Genomic DNA, 7727 nt, shown 5'->3' on the forward strand with positions numbered 1-7727 from the left:
GCTGCAAAAAGAACGCTACCACTAAGTGCCTTGTAGTAGCGTGTTTTCTGTATAGAGGGCTACTACTAAAAATAAAATAAAATGGAAAAGAAATAGAAAAGTAAATGAAAATGAAAGAAGTAGAAAAATAAAAAATGAAAAAAAGAAAATGTAAATAAAAACAAAAGAAAAATAAAATAAAGGAGAAAGGCATAGCAGTAGCGCTTGTTGTCACAAAGCGCTATAGTTACTCTAGCAGTAGCGTGTTTTATACGCACGCATTATAGCTATGTTCCTTAGATAAAAGGAAAAGAAAAAGGAAAATAAATAACTACTTCCTATAGCAGTAGTGCCTTTTCGTAGCTATAGTGCTTTTTGCCTACTAACGCCAATGCTATGTTGACTTAGAGCTAGTTTGGTTCTTGTCCTGGACTCATGCCTGGTAAAATTTTCATGCCTGGTGTTGGCCTGAGAATAAGAATTTTGCCTGGCCAGGCAGGTGTGTGCACCGGGTGTTTGGATGTGGACCTGGCCGGGGACAAACACTTAAACAATAAAAAATTAGATTGAAAGGCTGATTTGACACAAAGTGCAGCAGGCATGTGCTAATGAGCCGAAAATGCTATCTGCCTTGAACCCAGGCGTCCTCTCCCGTGAGCCTGGACCAGGCTAAGCAACCTGCCTGGGAGCTAGCCAGGCTAATCAAGCTGCCACGAGCTCCAGGCCAGGGATGTGCCTGTGAATCCCGGTAGCGAACCAAACAATCTCCAGGCACATCTCAGGGATGTCCCAGGCCAGGCAAATATGCCCCAGGGTTGCAACCAAACACACTCTTAACCCCACGCGGGCTTAAAATTTTGCTAAGTCCTTTCCCCCCTCTCCCCGCTCTCCCCCAACTCCTCTGTCGATCGCCCTGCCCGATCGAGCACGCCCTCGACCTCACCGCCGCCGCCCGAGGCCGGCCTTGACCTCAACGTCGCCGGCTTCGACCTCACCGCCGCCGCCCTTGGTGAAATGCAGGGAATGACTGCGTACAAAAGACCCAAAGTGGCCGGACCCTTCCCCATACCTTGTCTTCCCCAGACCCTGTGCAAGTGGGAGCTATGTGCACCGGACTGCCCTTCTTTTCAAGTATATTCTAAAGTGTGTCTTTGATATGTATGAAGACTTTATTATGTCACTCTTACTATCAGAATTGATTTGACAAATGTGAATATGCCTAACCTAAGGATTGTGGCTGTTCTGCTACTTGATACATGCTTTATCTATGATAGATCAACTCCCATCTATAATTGTAATGTCTTGACCCAGAAAATTTATGAGTAGTCAGCATGTGGTCTTTTTATGGTTTCGGCATCCCACTACAAAAAATATGATTATTATCCAAGGCATATTGTTTCAGTTTTGGTAAACTGTGACTAGGATATTTTTTTTCAATGTCTGACGTTTTGGAATTCAGTTGTGCAATTATTTTGTTATAGAAATATATGATATTTGAGCTAATAGAATGATTTGTGATAGAAACAATGAGCGATGGGCTTTCAATTGATAAAGGAATAACACGACATCCTGGCGATAGAGGAACATGCAATCCAAAGATTCACCTTTTTTTAGAATCTATTCAGGTCCAATTTGACTCATAAAGGATGATTTATTGTTAGTTAACCAAATGGTTAAAGATGGTCTTGATTTGAAAGTGTGTTGGATTAAAATCAGTTGCACCAATATCTGGTTAAACTAGCCCTGATAACTATGTGGGCTTCACAGAACTGACCGCTTAGAGGTAAAGTGGGGCAATTGGAACATTGGGTTTGTTTGTACTTTGGAGGTATCATCTTATAATATGAATAGCGAGAAATAATGATTTAACACGAGTTTGCCAAATTATATTTGAGTTTGGTGACAATAATGATTACATTGTTGCTCTGTCCTTGATCAACCGTTGCATGTTCTAATACAATTTGGATTAAGTTCCAGGAGGCTATAATATTGTGTATATAATTTTTGTCAAAATATTATATTTTTCGTACATGATACATAAGGATAAATACTTTACGGGAGGAACACGCGTACTAAGCGCTCCAAAATCAAATTAATTTTACAATGAAAATGATGAAAAAATGGCGCGGTAAGGCGCGCGGCAGCTTCTAGTCTTTTATGGACACATGCATGCACATGCTATCTCTATGAGCACCTCCGAAAGACTGAGACGGCACTTCATCTTGAGATTAACAAAATCATCACAGCCGTCTTCGTAATCGACGGAATGTCTCCTCCCACTGAACGCACATCTTCAGAAGACCTGAAATAAATACAGAAAAATGATAGCACCAATGTCAAGTCCAGAACTTAAACTCTAGTGGGATGAAGCTACCACTATCGTCTTAACCATCGAATCACAGGTTGGTTCGCTGGATTCTGTCGGTTTGTGTGGCTGCGCGTCGAAGGAGATATTTTTTATAAAAGAAATTCGGAATCTTTTAAAATGTCGTAAAGAAGAAATTTTGAATGTTGAAGAAATTACACGTAGTGATAAAATTAAAATGTTCAAGTATCACAATATAAGTTTTCTTGTATATACAATGAAATTTTCAAACCATGTTTAAATTTTTATATTATACAAAAATTGTTTATTGGGACCGCTATACAGGTGCCTGAAAAATATGTTGCATCAATCACTTTGATCAGGGGCCAATCAATTTCATCAGGGGCCATTAAATCTTCATCCAACAGGTGAAAATAGTTCAAGGTACCGTTCACCTTCAACCTTCAGCTTCTTCTTCCTCGCGTAGCCACCGGCCAACCCAGCCCTACCCACCTGCATCCGCCCCTCCCAACTGTCGGCTAGCGCCACCACGCGCCCCGCCCTCCTCCCGACCTTTTCACACCGTTGTGTTGCCCGCCGGCCCAACCATGCCTTTAGACCCTGCACCGGTGCACAATTCCCACGACCCCCTGCACCCCCAAATTCCTAAGATAGATAGTGAGGTTGTTGCTTCCTGACAAACCTGCGCCCCGACATCCCTAAGATAGATAGTGAAGCTGCTTCTTCTCCGGCGAGGTCCGACCTCCTCATCTCGTGAGTTCGGGAAGAAGAAAAAAATGACTAAAGCCACGAATAATTTCAGGCACCTGGGGTTTCGCAAAACCGTTATTTATTTTTAAAAAAAGTTGACTTTGAAAAGAAATGTTTTTGCATGTATAAATATGTGTTCATGTGATTTAAGAAGTTTAAGCACTTATCCAATGTAAAAAAGGACATAAGTCAGGAAAGAAAATATGAGAAAAATAGAATATTGCAAAGAATCTATAAAAATGAAAACGGACACGTTTTTGTTTTGAGAAATCTGAAAGAGAAAAATAAAGGAAAGGCAGCGAAGAACCCAGAAATGGCCCACGGCCATTGCTCGACTATGGGCCAACCCGTTATACGCTAACGCTCTACTGTTCGACTTTTTCTGTAGCGTTTTTGTATCGCCAAAACAAATTGCTCAAAAAAACATCTGTAGGACTATTTTTTCAGACATATTTATTTATGAAAAATAGAAAATTTTCAGGAATATGTAAAATTGTTTGAGAATTTAAAATATTCACAGATATGAATTGTTTTTCACGAATATATAAAAATATCATGAATTTCTAACTAAAAAGTCCGTAAATTTGAAAAATGTTCGCTAATTATAAAAAAGTTACTGAATTTTAATAACATTCATAAATTTATAAATATGTTTGTGATTTCAACAATTATCAGAAAAAGGTATTCAAAATTTTAAAGAATGTTTATGAATTTGAAGTATAGAAAAATAAATATAATGTAAAAATAAAAATAAAATATCATTAAAGAATAAAAACTGAAAATAAAATTTAAAACCCCCAAAACCAACAAGAAAAACGACAGAAAAAATTGCCAGAGGATTCCAAAACCGGTTGAGAAGCTTCTGGAATCTTCATAAAAAAGTACTCGCTCCTGTGCTGCTAAGAGCATCTCTAGTAGATCCTTTCCCCACTAAAGTTTTTAGTATAGGATAAGATAGGTCAACAAAAAAGTGTTCCAGCAGATCCACTCCCCCCTCCCCCCAGAGAGAGAGAGAGAGAGAGAGAGAGAGAGAGAGAGAGAGATTAGGCACTAACAGATAGGGCTCATATATAAGGCTAAGTATTGATGATGAGTTTTTGGGTGATCTGCTATAGCGCACACATGTGAACCCAAAAATATATATTGGGAGAAGCCCTATTTACTTAAAGACATTATAACTGTGCACCTTAGGAGCTCTCTCAGGCCATTAGCACTCACAGCCGTCAGATCTTCAATTTTAGATGTTTTCGGCCGTCCGATAAAAATCTCAGGCGACACTTCCCGCGACTGAACTAGGCAGCCGCTCCAGCAGCAAAATTGGAGCCACCTGGTTGATTGGGCCCTCGCCCGCACTAAGGTCTTCGTGGGCCGGAAGCGAAGAGTCGAGGACCCCTCGAGAAAAATGCAGCGAAGCGAGGAAAACCGCCTCCTCCCCTCCCCCCCACCTCGTGTCTCTCACGATGCATCCCATCGTGCGCCGCAAAATTCCAGTACCAGGAAGGAAGAAGGAGAGTATGCGATTCGGCGGCGCATCTGGTTATCCTGTCGTTCCCCCTTACTTACGCTCTCGCGGAGACGACGAGGTGAGGCGCATGTGACCTGGGCGGGCGCTCTCCTCGACGAGACCTCCTCCCCGATCTCTCCTCTCTACCGACCGGTGAACACGTGGTGCGCTGCCGCCGTCGCGGCGATTAGGCCGGAGAGATCCGCATCTTACCTCCCTACGCGGCCCCGATTCCTTGTGCCGCCACAGACGACCAGCACCACATCACTGTTGGATTAGAGGCTTAAGTTTAGATTGGATTTTATAGATTACTTTGAAAACTAATGTACAGTCGTGTATACTTTCATCCTAGAGGTCTATCGAGTGCCTCAAGCTGCACATTGATGATGGATATCTTGTCATGTTATTTAGAAAATATTGTCACACATCAAAGAGATTTTGAGAGTTAGTCAATACATCAAAGAGATTTTGTATTCTCTTGTACACCATATAGCAAATTCCGTAATGTGTACTGGTTGTAAGAAGGCTTGAATTTCTTAATTTGTCCTGGCTGCAGAATGGCTTCTTGATGATGCTCTAACTGAAAGTTATGCCCTTTCAAGATGAAAAGGATACTGGAAGGCTGACACATTTTCATCTATAGGAACAATTCCATACAAGGTGAAATCATCACCCCTACTTCCTTTATTTAGAAGAGGTCATCTCCGTTGCTGCTACCTAAGATGTATTGTACCTCTATCGTCAATGAACCACATGCTCATTCTCATTCATAGCATTCATTCATGTAAATGCAGATGAAAGGCAAAGTCAAGGACCCTTCCATGAGTGCCATAGATCGGGCGAGCTTCATTTTGTTAAATAATTATGACGGTCACTATTGTGTAACAATGACACTGATCAGGCGTCATCCATTTTGACTTTGAGGTAGGGAAGCAAAAAAAACGATGCCAAGAGGTGCAAGATCATGGTGAGAAGAACATTTCCTCAATGAAGCCAAAGGTGGATAGAGGACGGGGAGCATGAGAATGCAGCGCACCTTTTACATAAGGAGCAGGTAATATTCTAAGCATATGGTCAATCATGATCGAGACCAAGATACTACTTTTTAGTATCTTGACTTTTACCTTCGATTTGTGACTGGATTTTAGAGGCTTCGGCAGTTGCCGCCGGTGTGATACAAGAATAAAGTTTGTAGTTGATGAGCAAGGAAATGGGGGCGACACTGTGTCTCTGCTTTGCCCAGGTGCCGGTGTATCTACTTCAGTATGTATCTAATTACATTTGTCGTGGATTTATTAGTGTACTTGTACAACTTGGTTCATGAGTATTTTGTTCTCTATGTTGTTGACATGGCATGTTTGTTCGTAGGTTTTAATGCTTTATGCAGATTAGAGCCTAAATAATATGGTTGGAAGTGCTTATTATGTTAGCACTTTGATATGTTACTCCTGGATTTCTCCATAGATGCTAGCACAGAAGCTAATTCCTGGAGTATATATGTAACTGTACATATCCTCCTTTGTGGTAGCATCGTTTTTTTCGCACATGAGGAATCTGGCACCCTGTTCTGTTCTCAAAGCTGACCTCAGTTATAAGGAATAACATTGTCCTTCTCTGACAGAAGCAGTGGATTTTGTAAGTGTTTTCTATGAAAATATTCACATAGAAGGATGCCTGCAGCTTAAACTTTAAATGAGTTTCGATCTGTCTATATGGATCTAGCTTAAACTTATGGCGTTATTAGTATCACATATGTTCTTTAGGTCACCCATGGATCAGAAATATAATAACTGTAAAATGCCATTGGTTATATTCTGTCTTATCAAAGCTTAAAATCCTTCTTCATCATTATGTAAAGATGCTTTGATGGTCTGCAATGATGAAATTTGTTCTATTTTTTCTTCTGTTGTTCCATAGAGAAGATATATGATGTTGCTTCTTCAAGTTTGAACTTGCCTTCTACTACCTCCGTCCTGGTTTATAGGTCGCCTTTGTAGTTTGTGCCAAATTTTGACTAAAAATTTAACAAACAAAATATTAATGCATGTCAAGAGAAATTATCTCATTGGATTTGTATTTGAACATAGTTTTCAAAAATATAATGTTTGGTGACATGCGTGAACATTTTGTTAGTTTAATCTATGATCAAAATTTGGCACGAAATACAATGGGGACCAATAAACCCGGACGGAGGTAGTATCTGGCAATATTTGTCTCTACTGGTGAATGGTTGTGCCATAACCTCCGTATTTTCATAAATGGTTAATTAATTAGTTTCATTTCCACGTGTCTCATAGAACATTTGATCAAAATTACTGCATATGCTTACAATCTTCATAACTATTTATTTGGAAGCCCACGTTTTTGTACCTTTGATTATAAGTATCCAAACAGAATGCTTAGACAGCTCTCAAACTCTGATCTATCTAGAAATCAATTTATTTGCACATCAAAGTGGCGCCCTCAAATATTTTTTTTGACATATGTGAGTGATTACTTTAGTTCTTATTATCTGCAAGTTGCAGCTATTGATGTATGATATTTCTTGATAGGCTTTGTTGATCTAGATTGTTGACGGGCCTCTTTTTATCTAAAAATGCAACATTCTACATTGGAACTTGATAGAAATGGATGTATATTTGGTGCATTAAGACGGTTTGGGAGCCTACGTTTTTGTACCTTTGATTATAAGGAACTTGATAGAAATGGATGTATATAAAACTTTTTACACAACACGACACACATCATGTGTTCTGTTTTACCTTGAAATAAGTTTGTGCAAGTTTAACATATATGTTTCATGTCTCCAAATGTCAATTGTCAAATAGATGGGTGTAGCAACGCGCGCCTTCAGTGATCTAGTAACCACTTATAGGGGAAGGTTTTTAGGTTGATCTCTGGAAGACGATCTAATGGGGGCCGGTCCAACTTGAACGCTAGTAGGGGGTCACACATATGTATCACAAATCAAATAGCTCAAACTCTAAAAGAAGAGCTAGCGCAAACATAAACCACACCGCACTCGAACTTGTTTCTTGCTTCCTGGACTCCCGTGTCTATTGTCAAGAATCACGTTTCTTGTTAGAGTCTTATTTCTCCTTCTCTTTCACTTCTCTGGGTTCACTTCTCTGGGTGTCTCTGCTGTCGTCAACCAGCCGTCATGTCAAA

Source organism: Triticum dicoccoides, chromosome 7B (genome assembly GCF_002162155.2).
Source record: "Triticum dicoccoides isolate Atlit2015 ecotype Zavitan chromosome 7B, WEW_v2.0, whole genome shotgun sequence".
Lineage (NCBI taxonomy): Eukaryota > Viridiplantae > Streptophyta > Magnoliopsida > Poales > Poaceae > Triticum > Triticum dicoccoides.